Below are 21,159 nucleotides of genomic sequence, written 5' to 3'. Positions count from 1 at the left end.
ATGCTTCATTCAAATCTTCTTGGAGGTGATTTTGCAGCCGGGGGAGAATGGGAGACAACTTACCTGTTCTGGAGAAGAGGGTTACCAGCAGTGGTATTTTTAATGGCAGTAGTAGTCAAAGTCCTGTTTAAATTAAATACCGCTTCTATGCCAGGACATCCAGGCCTACAAACATCAGGTTAATTCTGAGACTGACACCAATGGACATTATAATGGGCAAGGCAGCCGGGAGCCAGAGACAGCACACTCCCTGACCGCAGAGACCTGATTCAAAAGCAGAGATGTATGCTGTGTGAGATAGGGTGGTTATACCCTGCACTTTATAGCGCCCGTTTGCTGCATGCATCTTTTTGACCAAGCTGGTGTACATCAGTATACCTTATAGCTTTTTTGATGTGGTATGGAATACTGCAGTCTGCTGCATTATTTATAGATACACCCTGAACCTGACTGGTATTTTGGGGTGTAATAGGTGACGACCTAAGCCGTAATGTGCGTAAAGTGACTATAGATGGTCCTGACAGTAAATAAATTCCAGATCAAAGTGGAAAATCCCACTCTGTGTTAAGCCACACTCCGAAAACTGCTCCACTTTTAAACTTTGAGTACCCCTATAAATCTGGCCTTGACATGAATACAGTGTGAAGGATGATGCTACAGCAGCCTACTTTCCTAACACAGGTTATTTGTAGTGCACTAAAAGAAATTCTGGTAAGATGCCGCAGACACATTTTTTTTTACAGCGTCTGTAATTGGGCGTTTCATTTAGTTTTAAGCTAAAAGCGTTTTTATTGATCAAAAAGCAAATTCTTTCATCATCTTACTCACTTGGGTATACAACCTGCACGAAATATGAATAATTAATAAAGGAGATTCATTCTCCAGTTAATGACCCCAGTAGCACCTTAGCTGTTTTCATCTGGTCTGGCAGACTGAACTGTGTGCACTGGAAGAGGATATTACAATTTGTGTTACAGTTTCATGTCTTCAGTAGATCAATCCCTGTTCTCCAGGGTCACAGCCAGGCCATGTTTTAGTTAAATAAACCCTTCAAATGGCTGCAAAGAGAAAATCGCGGTGAGACAATAGTGGTCAATAGGAAAAATCCTCAAATGTTTGCCGGTCATTGGGTGCTTACATTGAAAATCTTCTATTAAACTGTATTTTCATACAAACAACCCCAATTATCAATGAAATATCAGTAATAATAGTGTATCGAGTAGCTTACTCATTAAATATCAAGAGTATATGTTTGCATAAAAATCTGCCACTGGAGCTCAAAACATGTGAGGCATGTAGATCAGGAGAGCGGACTGTCAGTCATTACATGACTCACACTGGTAACTCCCACTTTCTTTTAAATTAAGCTCTGGAGGCAGATTCTCAGGGAGATTTATGTCCGGTCCATAGATCTTAACAGCTCATTTACATATTAACAAAAACATGGATTTCCATGGAATAAGACTTCGGATCGTAGAAATCAAGGTATCATTTTATTCAGCTTCCTATGACCTACATGCCCATATACACGTTTTAGGAGGGCTGACCCTAGTGACAGATTCCCTTTAACATGAAGACAACCACAACATGTACACTTGATATTTAATGATGAGTAATCTACGTGATACACTTTATTATTACTGATATTGAATTCATAATTGGGATTTTTTGCATGAAAATATAATTTAATAAAGATTTTGAATGTAAGCACCCAGTGACCGGCAAACATTTGAGGAATAACACAATACAAAGAAGTAGAGCAAAACTTTACAGTCATGCTCTATCACATGCCATATTGTGAAGATAGTCCTGATGACTTTTTAGTGATGATCAGTTTTTAGGCACAGACTATATGGCAATTGGTGCAAGTCATTAGACGATAGTGTCAGACCATGGCAGAATATTATCCCGATAGGGACTACAGTCTTAGCAGATCTGCCCCACTACTTTAGATGGAAAGCTCACAAACATTGGCACATGCCATGCAGCATTTGCCCAAATTATGTGTAAATTTTCACACCTTTCACTTCAGTTAACCAGCATGGGAGAGGCGACAGACAGTTGAGAGATTTACTAAGCCTAGAGCAAAGATTGTAATAAATAGAGTTAATGCTTATGTCCCCCCCAAAAAAATTGAGAAAAGTATTCAAGGTGTGATACCTTTATTGGCTAACCAGAGAAATTATATTTGCAAGCAAGCTTTCAGGGCTCAAAAGGCCCCTTCATCAGGATGGATTACAAGTGAATTCTCTTGTAATTTATCCTGATGAAGGGGCCTTTTGAGCCCTGAAAGCTTGCTTGCAAATATAATTTCTCTGGTTAGCCAATAAAGGTATCACACCTTGAATACTTTTCTCAATTTTTTTGGGGGGACATAAGTATTTACATCTATTTTTCTCGCTAACACGGTACCACAATTTTATTTTGTATTGTACATCGTAATAAATAGAGTAAATCTTATGCTTGTTCAATGCTCAGATATCATTTTCTGACTAAATTCAGCCCAAGACCCTCCTAATTTTTTAAGGAGGGTTCAGCTAAATTTTGCACATTTTAATCCCATGCACTTTAAGTTAGGACCGACATATGAAATCTCCCAATCTGCCCATGGGTCTGAAAGTGACTGCTAGGGTTATTTGCAATCATATTATACCTATTCCGTTATCTTAAAAGCATTGTTCTCTATTGAACAATACTTTATTGATGTGGCCTGGCAAATTAGAAAAATAAAAATAAATAGGCGCTCATCTTCTGGACAGTTCCCACTCCTCCTCCTCTTAGTGGTGTGTCGGCCACTGGTCTACTGGTATCAATATCCAGCTGGGCAACCAATATCAGCAGCCAATCAGTGGCTCTTCCAGATGTTACTGTGAATGCTTTGGTTACTCAGTGGCTGCTGATTGGCAGCAGTGCTCACCTGATGCAGTCTGGATGTTGATCCCATAACACCGGTAGAGGATGCAGCATTGGTTACGGAGGACAGGCTTTGGTCTCGGACGTGAATATCAATATTTATATTTTTCTTACTTCCCTACCCCCCATTACCTTTGTAACATGAAGTCACCAAAGTTGACACCTTATTTACATAGAACTTTGTGTTATCTATTCAACACCGAAATGTATGAAGTGGTATTATCCCAAGAGAGTGTGATTCTAACATGGATTTTCAAAGTAAGCAGTATACCCGCCTCATCAGGTCTAAGATGTACCAGTATATATTTAATAATATTTGCAGTTTTTTATTGTGAAATCCAGAGAAAGACTTATCTTTCGTGCATTTTTCTATGAAATTATATTAAATATCTCTGCCAGTACCTGTCATTGCTATGGTTAGTCACTGCATAAATACTAAATATGGAGTCAATTTACAGAGTCATGGTACTGGAGCTCATAGAGATTAGTCCGTGATAAGTACATTTAGGTCTTACTGCAGAGCTGTGGTCAGATTCAGAATGGCTCTTATAGCAGGGAAGAGATGTACGCTATGTAAATGTGTGTGGTTAGCCAATAAAATATTGTGACATAAAGGATTATAGACTGTTATCATAAAAGCTCATCTAAAAGACCATACAAAGGTCTGGCCCCGGAAGCTATAAAATAATATTGGGATAATGATCACTTTATATCACTCATTTTGTGTGGTGCTATTCTCCTGTATAAGATTGCAAAGTAAGCTACATTCTGTATGTCATACGTAAGAAAGTAATATTAGTCATGTCCATATGCTGTATTAAGACTTAGTAGCAATAGTTTCCTGGTTATTTGTAGCACACCATGAATACTGTACTGATACCCATTCATTATATGATGGTAAACCGCTTTTTTAAAATCATATTACAATATTGCAGTAATTCAGCAGTCTGGAATGTAGGATTTTATTTTGACTTATTTTACAACTAAATCTGAGAAATAATAATAATAATAATAAATATGTACCGGTAAATAACAATACAAAAAAAACCTTCTCCATACAGTATATCTCTGCCATGTCCCCTCCACTTTCTCACAATCCTGTGTATTTTTGTTGTAAGACAGCTAGGCTGCAGAATGAGCCTCAACCTCTATATAACTTGCAGTAGAAGAAAAAGATAGCTATGTCCTTTTCCCTATGTCCTTTCCCCCTTATGTCCTTTTCCCCTATGTCCTTTTCCCTATGTCCTTTCCCCCTTATGTCCTTTCCCCCTATGTCCTTTCCCCTTTGTCCTTTTCCCTATGTCCTTTTCCTCCTATGTCCTTTCCCCCTATGTCCTTTTCCCCTATGTCCTTTCCCCCTTGTTCTTTCCCGCTATGTCCTTTCTCCCCTATGTCCTTTCCCCCTTATGTCCTTTCCCCCATGTCCTTTCCCCCTTATGTCCTTTACCCCTTACGTCCTTTCCCCTTTGTCCTTTTCCTCCTATGTCCTTTCCCCCTATGTCCTTTTCCCCTATGTCCTTTCCCCCATGTCCTTTTCCCCCTATGTCCTTTCCCCTTTGTCCTTTTCCCCTATGTCCTTTTCCTCCTATGTCCTTTCCCCCTTTGTCCTTTTCCCCCATGTTCTTTCCCGCTATGTCCTTTCTACCCTATGTCCTTTTCCTATGACCTTTCCACCAAGTCCTTTCCCCCATATCATTTTCCCGCTATGTCCTTCTCCACCTATGTCTGTTCCCCCCTATGTCCTTTCCCCCATGTCCTTTTCCCCTATGCCCTTTCCCCCTATGTCCTTTCCACCTATGTCCTTTCCCCCCCCATGTCCTTTCCACCTATGTCCTTTCCCCCTATGTCCTTTCCCCCCATCTCTTGACCCCTTATGTCCTGTACCCTTAGTCTTTCCCTAGTAGAAGATGGAATAAATCAGCAATGGGTAAAATCCCATTTTCTCTGCTTAATATCTCCATGACAAATGTCAGTTTCTATTTACCGTTCTCAATTATTTTTAGTATGTTTGTTTCTATAAAGGAGTTGTCTTTTGCAGAAAACACATTATTAAATACCCTAGTAGAGAATTCTGAGTTAATTGAGAGATCTCCAATGCAATATCTATTTGATAGAGTGGGAAATTGCTTGAAACTGCATTTCTCACTATGGGAGACCCAACTTGTCCCTGTATCATACAGAGTCATATACATGTATGTACATGTATTTCAATGTGCATTGTGTAATACTTCACTTTTCTTCATGGCAGTACTGCAAGGAAAAATAACATATGCTGCCGTGTCTCCCCATAGATTACATTGGTACATTATGTGATCTTCGAGTGACTCTTGTACCATAAAAAGAATAGTAAAACATGAAAAGAAGGACACCAAAATCTATCAGTTCTGCTCACTAAGACAAAGGAGTTCTACTTTTCTTTCTCTCGGCAATCATCTAGGCGGACATTATGTTATGGCTCACCTTGTGAAGTGGATTCACTAATCTGTAGGTCAATATGAGCAGGGTGGACCAGAGGAATTGATGCAGCAAATTTTGATAGACATATAGAACAACTAGGATCAGTATAGTTAGATATTTGGAAAGGCAACTTGGAATAGCAGAGCCGAATGTGCAGATAGCACCTTGGAGTGACAGGACAGTTTACACTGTGTTCCAAATTATTATGCAAATGATATTTTTCTATGATTTTCCTAAATAGTCAGTACAAATGACAGTCAGTCTAATAAAAGTCATCACCCGTTAGAGTATACATCACATTTTATTGAAGAAACCTCCCAATGATAACAGTATAATCTCCAAAATGAATAAAAACTCAAATTGCACTGTTCCAAATTATTAGGCACAGTAGAATTTCTAAACATTTGATATGTTTTAAAGAACTGAAAATGTTCATTTGTGGAATTTGCAGCATTAGGAGGTCACATTCACTGAACAAAAAAGCTATTTAACTCCAAAACATCCTAACAGGCCAAGTTACATGCTATCATAGGAACCCTTCTTTGATATCACCTTCACAATTCTTGCATCCATTGAAATTGTGAGTTTTTGGAGAGTTTCTGCTTGGATTTCTTTGCATGAAGTCGGAATAGCCTCCCAGAGTTGCTGTTTTGATGTGAACTGCCTCCCTCATAGATCTTTTGCTTGATGATACTCCAAAGGTTCTCTACAGGGTTGAGGTCAGGGGAAGATGGTGGCCACACCATGAGTTTATCTCCTTTTATGCCTATAGCAGTCAATGACTCAGAGGTATTCCTTGCAGCATGAGATGGTGCATTGTCATGCATGAAGAGGATTTTGCTCCTGAAGGCACATTTCTGCTTTTTATACCATGGAAGACAGTTGTCAGTCAGAAACTCTATATACAGTATTTTGCAGAGGTCATTTTCACACCTTCAGGAACCTTAAAGAGCCCTACCAGCTGTTTCCCCATGATTCCAGCCCAAAACATGACTCCTCCTCCTCCTTGCTGAAGTCGCAGCCTTGTTGGGACATAGTGGCCATCCACCAACCATCCATCTGGACCATCCAGGGTTGCTCGACACTCATCAGTAAACAAGACTGTATGAAAAATAGTCTTCATGTATGTCTGGACCCACTGCTACAATTTCTGCTTGTGAACACTTTTTAGGGGTGGCCGAATAGTAGGTTTATGCACCACAGCAAGCCTTTGAAGGATCCTACACCATGAGGTTCGAGGGACTCCAGAGGCACCAGCAGCTTTAAATATCTGTTTGCTGGTTTGTAATGGCTTTTTAGCAGCTGCTCTCTTTATCCGATGAACTTGCCTGGCAGAAACCTTCCTCATTCTGCCTTTATCAGCACAAACATGTATGTGCTCAGAATCAACCACAAATCTCTTAACAGTACGATGGTCACGTTTAAATTTTTGGGAAATATCTAATGTTTTCATCTCTTGACCAAGGCATTGCACTATTTGATGCTTTTCAGCAGCAGAGAGGTCCTTTTTCTTTCCTAAATTCCTTGAAACCTGTGCCCTGCTTAATAATGTGGAACATCATTCTTAAGTAGTTTTCCTTTAATTGGGCTCACCTGGTAAACTAATTATCACAGGAATTTGAGATTGATTTCAGTGATCCAAAGAGCCCTGATACACAATATCATCTATGAGTTTATTTGAAAAACAAAAAATTACATCTTTATGACACTTAAATCCAATTTGCATAATAATTTGGAATGCAGTGTATGTAGTCAGGGACCTTGGTGTATCAGAGCCATGAAACAAACAAGTATCTTGATACAGCAGAGGTGAGTGTGCCATCAGTGTCTTGGAACAGCAGAGTCTTGGAGACCGATTGGTATTTTAATTCAGCGAAGCTGAGTGTGTGATTTGCACCTTGTAACAGCAAAGTTGAATGGCAAACAGGCACTTTGATGTAGCAGAGATGAGTGTACGGACTACTAGAGTTGAGCGAAACAGGTCAGTCAGCTTCAAAAGTCGCCGACTTTCGCCAAAGTCGGGTTTCATGAAACGAAACCCGACGACAGTGTGAAGTTGGCCATGCGGTCGGCGACCCAAGCGCCAAAGTCGGGTTTTGCCGAATGCTTGCACGTGACTTTTTTCAGCCAATGAGAGAAGCGTAGCGTACTGGAGTGGGAGTGAGAGTGGGAGAGAGAGAGATTTCGCCGCCTTTAGGGTTAAAATTCATGCCAGGTGTGTTTGCAGTCCTCCACTCACTGCCGGCTTTTCTCCCCATTGACTTGCATTGGGTTTCATGTTTCACGACTTTTCCCGACTTTTCCCTATAGTCGGCCGATTTCGTTCGACTCGACTTTTGAGAAAGTCGGGTTTCATGAAACCCGACTCGACCCTAAAAAAGGCAAAGTCGCTCATCTCTACGGACAACATGTTGGGGCACTAGAGTCGAATTAACAAAAAGGACACTTTGGTCTAGTAGAGCCGAGTGTATGTATGCAGAACTGGATTGAAATACATGCACCTTAATGTAGCGGAGTTACCTGTTCAGGCAGCACTGTGGAGTAGCAGAGCCGGATTGGCATATAAGCACCTTGATGAAGCGGAGTTGATTTTTTGTGGTATACATCTGCTATTACAATTACATGTCTCCTGCCTTGTGTGTTACTAGGCCTCATGCCTGTGAAATGATTGCAGTCCAATGACCAAGAAGATAATTGGAGAAAAAGATAATGTATATATGTATAGCAGGAGACAATTACACACTGACCTTGATTACTGTAGATCTTCTCAGGGCTTGCTGTCCTGTGGGTAATAACAACACGTCTTTTACACAAAGATGTCGAGGATGTTAAATGTGTTTCATTTCAGTAAGAAAAGTTCTTAGTGAAAATGGCTAAAGCGTAGTTAATTTTTCAGTGGATTAGTTGGAATGGTGCTTAAAATCCAGTCTCCGGTGCATTGTAGAATTGAGAATGCAAGAAAACATCATGCAGCTGTTGAAGTGGTCCGAGGGGAAACATAATATTGCTCTATGTTTCGGAATGTTGAATTTAACAGACTAGATGTGTGTTGCAAGTTTTAAGTCCTGTGCAACAGGGATGTCTGGATTTCTACCAGAAGCCCCATGCTGTCAACATTGGGAAAGCAGATGGCTTCAGATGATCTGGCTTGTCAAGTACTGCTCTACCTTGTTTGACTGCATTGAGGGAAATTGGAAAATATCTAATAATTGGCTTCCTCTGAAGCCATTGATACATGTTTAATTAGCCCATATGCCAAAATTGCTTGCTTGTCAAGGTTTGGCTCTATTGGTGGGATTTTATCCATATTTCCCAGTTCAGAGGATGCCTTTTATGATTTATTATGGTTGTAGATAATAAAATACTTTTACAGTAGAGTAGCAGTTACTCGCTAAATGGAATTTGTTGTGTATTTGTCCCCCCGGTGTCACTTATTGCAGATCTGCAAACAGACTACAGTGTAAGATTATGAAAAATTTTCATGTGCAGAAGGAGAAAAGTTTTTTTCCACCCTACATTTATTATGTTCTGGGGTCCCAAGGGATCTAAGGGGATATTAAGGAACTTTCGATTCACATCAAATAACTTCAAGGCAGCACAAATGTTCTTATTAAATTTGATCGACCTGCTGAATTCGTATTTTGGGCGAGTCACTCATCACTAGTTAACATCAAATATTTCTATTTGAAAAAGTATTATAGGGCTAAGGGCTCGTTCACACTAGCGTATAGCATCCAATGCAAGAGAATCAGCTGCGATATGCAATGACCTTCAGGTCAGTCTCTGCTGTGAGCGTGATCTGAGGATCATGCTGTTGTCACGTGGACCCGTCCTGTGTGACGCGACCCGCAGACCGGTAACTAAAACAACAAGACATGGGGAAAGGGGAAACAGTTACAATGGTGGGCCCTGTGATAGGGAAAGGGGACGTGGAGACCTCCTGCACTCCCCTGAGTCAGTGTCCATAACGCGCCTAACGTTCCCTAGGCCGGTTCCGCACCGGGCGCTGCTCAGGATACCTGTCACCCTAGCACACCCTACACCTATCCCTTGCTGGGGAGCTGGGTGGCGCAGGCACTGGCCCCACCGCTGTACTATACACACGAAGGAAAAACACAAACAGGGAAACACCACTTAGCTTTACTCTGTTGCATTTGCTCCTGGCAACAGAGTCCACCACCAGAATGCAGCTCTCCTCCTGAAATGCTGCCACCAAGCTCTGTCAGAGCTACAAGGAAATCCCCTATGACTCCTTCCACACCAGGGCTAAGACAGTGCTGCAAGGAACGTTCTCTAGCTCCTTCCTCCACCAAGGATGGTTGAAATGAATACTATCACCAACACTGATTGCAACACCTGTGACTCTTTTATAGCAGAGCCAGCAATCACACCTGCATTATAAACATGTGCACTTAAGTAAAGATACAAGAGTACAATGACGCTCACCACCACCGGGGGCAAACTTAGAACAAACGACACCACAGTGCAATAATCCTAATGGCCACCGGGGGGCAAAAACCAAACCTAAGCACAGCTTAAGAAAAAAAAGGTTACCTGTGCTTATCAGTCCTGATCCAGCATGGATCATGACAGCTGTGATCTGATTCTCTCTTCTCCATTGTGAGAGTCGATGTATGTCAGACTGCACTGGGGTGACACCTGAGTGCAGTCCGATGTTTTGCATGTACCCATAGACTTGTATGGGCGCGCTGCCGATCACAGCATGCAGCGATTTTTCTTGTCATACCGATTCAACTAAAAAAGCGCTAGTATAACATTGGAGCGAATGCCATCCGATGAAGCATCAGATAGCCCTCGTCTGAGTTATACGCTGGCTACTCACCATTGTGAGTGAGCCCAAATACCTTCTCAATAGCATTTCAATTAATCAGCTGGGTGCAAAGCAGTTTTAACCATTCGAGAACAGCAAATAATCTCAGAAAATATTAAGGTTTTCATTGCTGTCAAACCTGCTTTTAAGGTTATACTATGGATGAATGCCATTTATTACTTTCTTTTGTGCCTAATTAAGTTTACTAAGATATAGATATAGATATGTCTGAATCTTCTATAACTGGTTGTTTGACATTACCTTTAACACACTAAAACTTTGAGAGGTAAACCTGTTAATGTGACTTTATTTTTGACCTAGATACAACAGACTTGCAAAATAGTAATGAACTAAATAATTTAACCACTTATCCTCTTTAAGAGCTGAAAGCCGCATGTTTTCATGGTACCATAACAGCAGCTACTCTATACACATACACTTCACATCATTGAAATTTCAATGCCAAGAAGAAAAGGTCATGCAATTTTGAACAGGATCAATAGACATGTTAATGAAATGCAAATAGTGGAAAAATGAGAACAACATTTTCAAAACATCTCGATTTATTCCGCGTCAAGTATGAGCGCCACTAGCAGAAATGCAAGCACTTACACAGCTTGGCTGCTGTCAATGAGGTTATTAATGATTGTCTCAGGAATATCCAGCCACTCTAAACGCACGTGGGCACACAAAATCAAGATATGTTTTATAGGAGGCAAGTTTGGAGACGATGAAAGCCATGGTAGCACTTGTAGGCTGCTCACTGTAGCACAAGCAATATGCAGCCTGGCATTGTTGTGTTGAAAAGTGGTTCCTGGTCCTGGAGCACCTTGCAGAAATGGCCACACTCACATCAGTGTAAATCGAGCTGTTGCTATACCTGAATGAAGACTAGAGGGTCCAGCTACAGGTATTCATTTGGCATCACACCACCGCTCTCAAAGGCTATCATGGTGCAGAGCAAGAAGATGGTATTGATGTTAGCATGCCAAGGCGTGTAAGTGCGTATATTTCTGTGCTCGGTGCTCATATTTGATACTAAGCAAATCGAGATATTTTGAATAATTTGTTTCCAATTTTTCATCATCTGCATATCTACAGTGGCATTTAAAAGTTTGTGCACCCCTGGTCAAAATTACTGTCATTGTGAACAGTTAAGCAAGTTGAAGATGAAATGATCTCTAAAAGGCCTAAAGTCAAAGATGAAAGATGACACATTTCCTTTGTAATTCAGGCACACATAAAAAAATATATATATATTTTTTTCATCTTTTACATTTTAAAAATTACAAAAAGGAAATAGGCTGATGCAAAAGTTTAGGTGCCCTGCATGGTTAGTACCCAGTAGCACCCAATTTTGAAAGTATCACAGTTTGTCAAGAGTCTTTTAATTCTTGTATGAGGGATTTTTATCCATTCTTCTTTGGAAAATGTTTCCAGTTCTGTGAGATTCCTGGGTCGTCTTGCATGCATGGCTATTTTGACATCTAGCCACAGATTTTCAATGATGTTCAGGTCAGACGACTGTGAGGGCTATTGTAAAAGCTTCAGTTTTTGCCTTTTTAGGTAGTGTATTGTGGATTTTGACCTGTGCTTAGGACCATTATCCATTTGTAGAAGCCATTCTCTTTTCAACTTCAGCTTTTTTACAGATGGTATTATGTTTGCATCAAGAATTTGTTTAAATTTCATTTAATCCATTCTTCCCTCTACTCGTAAAATGTTCCCCATGCCATTGGCTGCAATACAACTCCAAAAGTATAATTGATCCACCCCCATGCTTAATGGTTGACAAAATGTTCTTTCCCTGAAATTCTGTTCCCTTTTTCCTCTACACATACCTTTGATAAATGTGGCCAAAGAGTTCTGTTTTAACCTCATCGGTCCACAGGACTTGTTTCCAAAATGCATCAGGCTTGTTTAGATGTTCTTTTACATACTACTGTTGCTAAATTTTATGGTGAGAATAAAGGAAAGTTTTTCTTCTGATGATTCTTCCATTGAGGTCATATTTATGCAGGTGTCTCCGAACAATAGAACAATGTACTTGTTAGGCGTCAGGTTTCTGTCACTGCACAGCAGGAATCCCGAGCTTTGCCTTCGGCAGTCTCCCATTCCTCTCCGGCCGCAGTGGAGCCTGCATAGCAGACTCGTCGATCCCAGCGCTCTGCTCACACCAGCATTGTGGGTTTGGTTGCTGCTGCCACCTCTGGTCCAGCTATAGCAACGCTTGCTGGCCAGCAGCGAACTACTCCGGACTAAGTCCTCCTTTTGGTCCACTGAGCATGCCCATGGGACGATCTCTCATTGGAGATCGGAGGTCACATGTTCAGGTCCTTCTCCAGCTCGGATTGGACCATCAGGAGGGTCCCAGAAGGACGCTGCTTTAAAAGGTTCGCATGGCCGCCCCGCCATGCGCTATGATAGACATTGAGTCTTTTGCTTTAGTGGTGTGTCTGATGATGGATGTATGATTCTGTTGACTTACTCATTAAGATCCCCCTTCCTCGGTTGTGTATGAGTTAGGGTCTTAGAGTTAGTCTCAGCACCTAGCACTAGTACTGCTTAGCGCCACAGTGCAATAGCGCCAGTGGGTGTCAGACAGTGCAGACACCACAACTCCGCAGTTACCGCAGCGGCTATCTGTGCGGCGCCGTGCGCAGTTAGTAGCGCTTTCCAGCACCGTTCTCACGCTGGTTAGTGGCGACCGCCAGGGTAGTCGTAGCATCCGCGCTGTGCGGTGTACTACTTTCAGTCGTGTCCTGTGAAGCTTAACAGTTATATGCCGGCTAGTGCGGACTCCGTGAGGTAACAGAGTCCACTCTTGCAAGCACCGGGTCAGTGGGTCCCCTCCAGTGTCCGGCTTCCACCTGTTATATCGTATCCGTCATTGTCTAGCAGCAGTTTCCATCTCTGCACGGTGGATCCCAGGCTGCGAACGCACCTCATTAACACCTTTATCATTTGGTGCGTTCTGCCAGTCTAACAGTACTACAACTCCAGAGTCTGCTACATCTTTCTGAAGGCCTTTTGCAGTCAAGTGAATGTTCTGATTTGCTTCTCTAGCAATCCTACAAGCAGTTCTCACTGACAATTTGCTTGGTCTTCCAGACCTTATCTTGAACTCCACTGTTCCTGTTAACTGCCATTTTTTTTTTTATTTCAAACTGAGGAAAGGGCAGCTTGAGAACGCTTTGCTGTCTTCTTATAGCCTTCTCCTGCTTTGTGAGCCTCCACCATTTTCATTTTCAGAGTGCTAGTCAGCTGCTTAGATGAACCCATGGCTGCTGTTTTTTGGCACAAGGTTAGAGAAGGCTGGGTTTTTACAAAGCTGGAAAGTTTGCATAACCTGGCCTTTCCTAATGATGATAGGGGATAAGGCAAAACCTTAACAGGTTAATTAAGGTCTGAAACCTTGGTCAAAATTATCTGAGCACACATATCTCCATGGGTGCCAAAACTTGCATCAGCCCATTTCCTTTTTGTAATTTAACATATATATATTGTAAGATGGCCGGACGAGTCCTTGGGGGGGGGAGAGATATGTGTCATCGCAGTTATTAGTTGTGGTGATGTGAGATCGTAAGCATGTTCCAGCACATATAGTGCTGAGAGAATTCTTAGACCATTCCAGGGCCGGGTTTTACGAGCAGTCATAAGAGATGAGAGGGAATGACAGCTTGTAATTTTCTCTTCCTCACAACAGTTAATTACTGGTTTTAATCTGCCTTTTAGAAGTACCATTTGTTGGGCTGCTCATAGTTTGGGTTGTTAGTTGCAAACAAGCCTAAAACTCATTGCCTGACCTAGGTCAGTGAAATCTTAAATGGTTATTCTTATCTCAGGTATGAAATGCTGTGATGGGAGTAACTCCATCCAGGCATTTACCCCTGGAGGTGGGGCTATGGAAACACCCGAAAGTGAGTGATCTACACCGTTTTTGTAACTCTTAAGTGTAAATGTAAACCTAATGTTAGGTCTACATACTGTAAATCATATCTGTGAAGCAGTTTATTTTTTTAAACTCCCTCAAAAGATGACAATAACATGACACATATAATAGGATATTCTTTACATATGACCTGGTGGTTGTCTATAAAATACTTTCTCATGTTGGGTCAACTTGTTCTCCCATAGGATATTGTTTTAATTTGGAAAAAAGCTTTTATAGTTTACTAGCTTGGCCTGTGCAAAATTTTCGCACATTGGTCGTCAGGGGCGCAGGCAATTTCAGAAAAAGCAAGCTGGTCAAATGTAAATGTATTTCATCAGCTGATGAACACAGACAGGTATTTATATATGTAGATTGGTAATGCATTAAATTGGTTTGATAAGTAGAGGCCAAAAAATGTCTTCCAGTTGAGGTGCCACCTGCAGGTCATTGTGTCTTTCTGCAGATTTATGAAAATGAATGTTTAAACTGTATTTAGTGCTAAAATCGAGGATATGAGTGAATTAATGGTGCTCTATGAATGAGTAAAATAAATAAATAAATACTGCTATAAAAATTCCTGGATGCAAAGTTCTTAAGAAAAGTAGATTGTTAAGTTTACTGATACCAAACTTTTCATTCAAAACATGCTGAGAAGGGTCTTACAACTGGTCAAAATCACGCCGGTCACTGCTGTGGGGCCCTGGTGTACAACAGTGAATTGTCTGTGAACACCAAAAGACTTTGGAATTGGACTGTCTTCTGATTAAACAGTTCAGATCTGCAGACAATTTTTGGTCATTAAAAATATCTGTTGCCTCTAATGTCACTATGAGAGCCTCAAACTAAATGTGCCTTATCGTGGCAGGCAGGAAGAATGAAGCTTATTTCTGAGTCAAAGTAGAATTTTTCTTACAAAAGTGTTTAGCGCTGTTAATAAATAAAATAGGGTGGGGCAAAACTGTGGGAGGAAAGGGACCCTGGACCAGATGGCCCAACCCACTATGGTATGAGCACTTAATTTGTATACAAACATAAAGAAGGTTTTTTTCTGAAACTATGTATCAGATTTTTAAACTTGGAGTATGTCTCCTTCTTGCGCACTGTCCACAATAATGACCTGGGTTTGTGTTTGTGCGTGACTGCCGACGTCATCCTGACTGACAGCTGGCTCCCCGCAGTTAGGATGCAGAGAGTCGACTGTCAATCAGCATGATGTCAGCAGTCATGCCCCGTCAACAGAGTAGAATGGAAGGGAAGTTGTTGCTCTGTCAACGTGACATCTGTGGAAGATGCTGAATTGTCTGCAGGGGAGGAGCGGTCTGTGACTGTTGTGTGCCGGCAGAGATCAATGCCGGGCACAACAGGTTGGTAGTTAGCAACTATCTGCTTGTTAGTTGTTAGGCCAATAGTAAAAAAAAAAATTGTCTTGGATAACCCTTATACGGAACAATAAGTATGATGATAATGATACCACTCACACAGTCATTCCTATTGAACTTATTTTAGACCATTTGGAAACAACCACCTACAAAATCCAGTTACTATTATTGTGTTTTTAAAGCTTCCATACTTTGATAATATGTAACGTTTAATTGTTACATTGTAAAACAATGTAAACATTGAGTGTAAGCTCTTTGTAAAAGGGATTGAAAGGTCATGCCAAGATAAGAAGCAGATGTGCGTCTTGTGCTTGTAGATATCGCAAATGGTTCTAATCGTTAGGTGCTGACATGTTCTACTATTAGAATAACTCAATGCACAGCGGAAGATTTATCATGAAAACGTATATGAATTCGGGAAAGTCTTCCAGAGAGTTTATGTTTGAAATGCTTGAAAGCCATTAAAGTAGTAATAGTAAAGAGAACTGATCTTACTGCTGTTTTCGTTCATGGAGATGAGTAGTTGCCTGTGATAGTTCTTAGTGAGGCACCAGCAGAATTCCTTGTAGATTACAGCTCCATTAAGTTTGAAGACCTTTCTTTATGAGTAAACTTCTGTGATATCATCATGAAAGTCCATCATTGGGCTTTAGATAAAATACTTGGTAATCAAATGTAACATAAAACACACAAATTACCTCTAATCTTGTGTCTCTTATAAATGGATGATTGTGATGCAATGTTATACTTACTATGCCATTACTTGATCAAAGTGGAACACGGTACAGTTGGCCATACACTTTAGATAGCTGTGGTCTGATCCTCATTCAGCTGACAGCCATTCTTCCTGACTGCTACCTCCACATACATACACTCTAATTCTGACTTCAATAATGAGAGGAGACATAGAGGTAACTCATATTTAGACTGGTCAACCACACGGCCATTAAATGACTAAATAGAAGCTTACAGGGAGTTGTTTTATAGTCTGCTAATAAAGGCTGATCACACAATAATATAATCACTCTCTTCGTCTAGAATATCATTGTTCTTGGCAACACATGTCCTATTCACAAAGAGTGATGTGCTGCCGAGAACCATGATGTTTTAAGCAAGATAAAAACTCATTTAATCCAATGAATGAGCAATTTGCACCATAATCTGATGCCTTTAGAAAGGCTGGTGTGACTCTGTGTCATGGACAAGCCATGAGTCGGGGAAGTCAAGGAGTCCGAGGTCATAAGCCAGGATATTATGTCATAAACAGAGGTGTGAAACAAAGGCGTAGCCAGGTCACAGTCCAGGGTCAGAATTCCAAGTATGTAGTGGATCAACACAAAGGCACTAGGCAAATGGATAGTCAAAGGCAAATCCAAGGTCGGGGAGCAAAGATCAGAATATAAGAACTCTGAGCACACAGCAAACACATACCATTTGAGCTAAGCTACATCTGGCAATGTTTTAATCATTGCTAGCCACCTAAATAGCCAGGTAATCTCTCAGAACGGGCGACACCTGGAGTAAACCCCACAGGCCCCGCCAGATTGGACAGCAGAAATGTCTTTCACAATACTGACAGCTCAGCATACCCCTGCCTCAGATTGGGTGGCTGAGCTGTCACTCCCAATCCTTACAGCTCAGCACACACCTGATCCTTTAGGAGCTGTCACTCACAGCATCTTTAGGACACTGTGAGTGGTGAAATCACGACAACCACTTATCTGGAAATGAGCTTTCCTGGAAACACTCATTCCCAATGATTGGTCACAGTAAATGAGGCTGACCATACACCTACGGTAGTTGACAGCTCTCATTCAGCTATCAACTATCGTTTCCCATTTCTCCATACACATGATCACATGGCTCAGCCAAACGTTCATATGTTTTCAAAGGGAAGAGGAGAAAGCTAAGTGGAACATAATAGTAAGCTGCAGATTTTCACTGTGGATTTCACCCATTTCAAAGCATTTTCTATATCAAACCACAACAAAAAAAAATGAATGGTTTGTTTTCAGTCCCGTTTGAATATAACTTTAATGGGAACCTGTCACCCCCCTGGGCATTTTTAACTAAAAGAGCCACCTTCAGCAGCATTAAGGCTGCATTCTGTGAAGGTGGCTCTTCCGTTTCTGACCCCCAGTAACGCTGGAATATTAACTTTTATAAATAGGTCCTCTTACCTGTAATGCGTCCCATAGGTATGGTGTGTCCCCCTGAAGCAGCCGCCTCCCCGCCGTCAATCATGTCTCTGTAGCGTCTGGTCCCCACCTCCCAGCCATCCATCATGCCCCTGCTCTGCGGTCTGTGCCCCGCCTCCCATAGCTGTCCATCATGCCCCTGCTCTGCTGTCTGTGCCCTGCCTCATTTTGTCTCCTACGCCGGCGCCTGCTCTGTGAAAACAGTTCTCGGGCATGCACAGTGCGTGCTGCCCTTGACCTGACATCAGGCGACCACGCCTGTGTGTTGTGGAGGCCCCAGATCCTGCTCCACAGTGTGTGTTATGATGTATTCACACTGCGGGGCAGGATCTGGGGCCTCCACAACACGCAGGCGTGATCGCCTGATGTTATTTCACGGGCAGTGCGCACTGCGCATGCCCGAGAACTGTTTTTACAGAGCAGGCGCCGGCATAGGAGACAAAATGAGGCGGGGCACAGACAGCAGAGCAGGAGCATGATGGACAGCTATGGGAGGCGGGGCACAGACCGCAGAGCAGGGACATGATGGATGGTTGGGAGACGGCGACCAGACGCTACAGAGACATGATTGACGGCGGGGAGGCGGCTGCTTCAGGGGGACACACCATACCTATGGGACGCATTACAGGTAAGAGGACCTATTTATAAAAGTTAATATTCCAGCGTTACTGGGGGACTGGGGGTCAGAAACGGAAGAGCCACCTTCACAGAATGCAGCCTTAGTGCTGCTGAAGGTGGCTCTTTTAGTTAAAAACGCCCAGGGAGGGTGACAGGTTCCCTTTAAAAATATAAGGATCATGCATGTTGAAATTCAACATGCTTGACTCTTCTCTTCCTTTATGTCTGCAATCAGGAAAAGTTAGGAGAACACCATATGCATTAATTAATCCTTCTTCAGTGCGGTGTTGGGAAAAAAGGAAATTGTAGTGCAAGGGGGACCATTATATTTAACTATGGAATGACGTCACATATAAAACATATAAATTAACATCTTATATGTGTATTGAAATACTTTTTAATTTGTACCTGTATTTTGCATGGCATTCCTGCTAAATGTACACCCCCCCTTCTTTAATAGTATATGGAAGTAAACCTTTTTCTCAAATTACTTAGCATCCTGTACACATAGAAAGTAGGCCTTGTAATAGGAGATATAGAGTTATATATAACGTAACTATCTTAGTAGAAGAGTAAAAACAGATTCACATAACTTATACTCCCCACATAGAGGAGGCATTTTCCCTAAGTTCTGTTTTCGGCATTTATATCCAAAAGATGAGTTAAGAAATTGCTGTGCTCCAGCAGGGAAGCCCAGCAATAAGTGAGTAAATCATGGTGTGCAGGAGACATGGTAAGTAAGCAGGAGGGAGACAAGGCAGTAAGATAGCGGAGAAGGTAAAAAGGTCAGGAGGTGACCTTGATCATTGCAGTCAGCCAAACAGCTGGGAAGCATCTTTTGCTGCTGGCAGGAGGAACAGATGTCATGGCAGGAGGGAGGGAGGCTTTACAGTACAAGCATGTGTTTTGACTACTTATGTACGTTTATTGGAAAGTAATGACATCGGTGATCATTAAGGCCTACCAACAAAATAATCTTGCTGTCCAGGTTAATATTCCTGGAAAACATCAATTGACTTTATTGCATTTTCTTGTACATTTATTACAGATATGATGTCTAAAGGGGGTTTTACACATAGCGATATCGCTAGCAATATCGCTAAAACGTCACTGGTTTTGTGACATTATAGCGATATTGCTAGCGATATCGCTATGTGTGATACTTACCTCCGACCGGCTCCCCCGCTGTCCATCGCTGGTCGCGCGAGATCGGACGGCTCCATTTCTCGTCGGGCGCTTCCTGCTGGGCTTCCTGCTGTGTGAGACGAGCGACGCTGGACGCGGGCGGGAGGACGTCTGGATCGCTGTGTGTGAAAGGTGAGTATCGTGCGCTGCGTCGCTGCTGCATCGCTGTGAGATCTTTCTGTATGAAAGCTCACTAGTGACCATTTAGCGATGCACCAGCGATCCTGACCGGGTCGGATCGCCGGTCGGATCGCTGGTGCATCGCTAAATGTAAAAGGGCCTTAAGACAACGCAATGATTAACACACAGTAACATTTGACATATAGGAGGTGGCTTAAAAGAGGAATTCTGGTATCCATCTTTATTTAGGTTCACTGGTTAATTGAGTATTTGTAATGGAAACTCTTACTTGTACTAGTTTCTTGCTGACGTTGTGAGGTAGAGCTTATTTTTTATTTATTAATTAATTTATTTATTATGCTTTGCTTGTATAGACCTATCTTAATCCACAGTACTTTACAGACATTATCACCACTGTCCCCAATAGGGTTCACAATCTAGATTCCCTATCAGTATGTCTTTGGACTGTGGGAGGAATCCGGAGGAAACCCACACAAACACGAGGAGAGCATACAAACTCCATGCAGATGTTGTCTTTGTTGGGATTTGAACCCAGGACCCCAGCGCTTCAAGGCTGCATTGCTAACCACTGAGCCACCGTGCTTAGCCGATCGGAACACTCAGCTGCATTGTCAAGAATGGTGAAGGAAAAAAGCAGTAGTCTTAGCCTCTAATTAGACATCAGTTCATTTCCGGATCATTAATAATGCTGCTAGCTGTTGTGAATTCACTTTCTGGTCTACCTCTGGTTACTAGGGAAGGTAGTGGAGCTGGTTATACTTACAGAGGGGTCGCGAGTTCTCTTTCTAGGCTCCCTCTGGTGGTTACTGGAGGTAATGGAGCTGATCTGAGTAACAGAGGCTTGCCACCTGATAATGAAGAGGACGATTGGATATTGGTAGTTTCTGACTGGATTTAAGACAGCCGACTCCCTCTATCCCTGCTGGTGATTTTTTCCTGCGTCCTGAGGTCTTAGTTTCCAGCTCAGTACCTGTATGCTCAGCTCAGTGTTCTTTTGCTATTGTTCACATTTGATCTGGTTTTGTGTATTTCAGTTTTGTGTGGTCAGCTAGCTCCGGCTGGGGCTGTGCTGAATCTCCATCCATATGTTACTGCTTGTGCCAGTTTTGTTTTTGTCCCTTATTAGATTGGCCTCTTTTTGCTCTGCTTTCAGAATATACCAGAGTGCTGATATAGTGGGCGAAGTCGTGCGACTTCAGTATTTTTCTATCAGATGTGTTGGACATTTTTTGCAGGGTTTTTTGCGTGATTGCAGACAGTGTCTTTCCTTTCCTGTCCTGTCTGGTTAGTGTGGGCCCCATCGTTTGCTTAGTCTATTTTCCTACCTGGTTTGTGTTTTCATCTTGTCTCACCGACAATATATGTTTGGGGCCTATCTATTCCTTTGGGGTCTACTCTGGGGCTGTTTAGATTTCCCCTTTCTTGCTTTAGGCTTATTTAGCTCTCCGGCTGTGTCGAGGCGTCTAGGATCATCGTAGGTAGGCTGTGGAGTCGGTAAGCCAA

General features: G+C 42.0%; 1 protein-coding gene across 2 annotated transcripts in view; it reads left to right on the top strand.

The window, feature by feature from the left end:
• Positions 1 to 21,159, top strand: part of TTC28 (tetratricopeptide repeat domain 28) — a 616,338-nt gene that overhangs the window by 319,746 nt on the left and 275,433 nt on the right. The window lies entirely within an intron of this gene.

This window comes from Dendrobates tinctorius, unplaced genomic scaffold, assembly GCF_039654945.1.
Source record: "Dendrobates tinctorius isolate UK_male_01 unplaced genomic scaffold, ASM3965494v1 ptg000073l, whole genome shotgun sequence".
Taxonomy (NCBI): Eukaryota; Metazoa; Chordata; class Amphibia; order Anura; family Dendrobatidae; genus Dendrobates; species Dendrobates tinctorius.
Note: the sequence above shows the minus strand (reverse complement) of the source record. Positions and strands in the feature narration are given on the sequence as shown.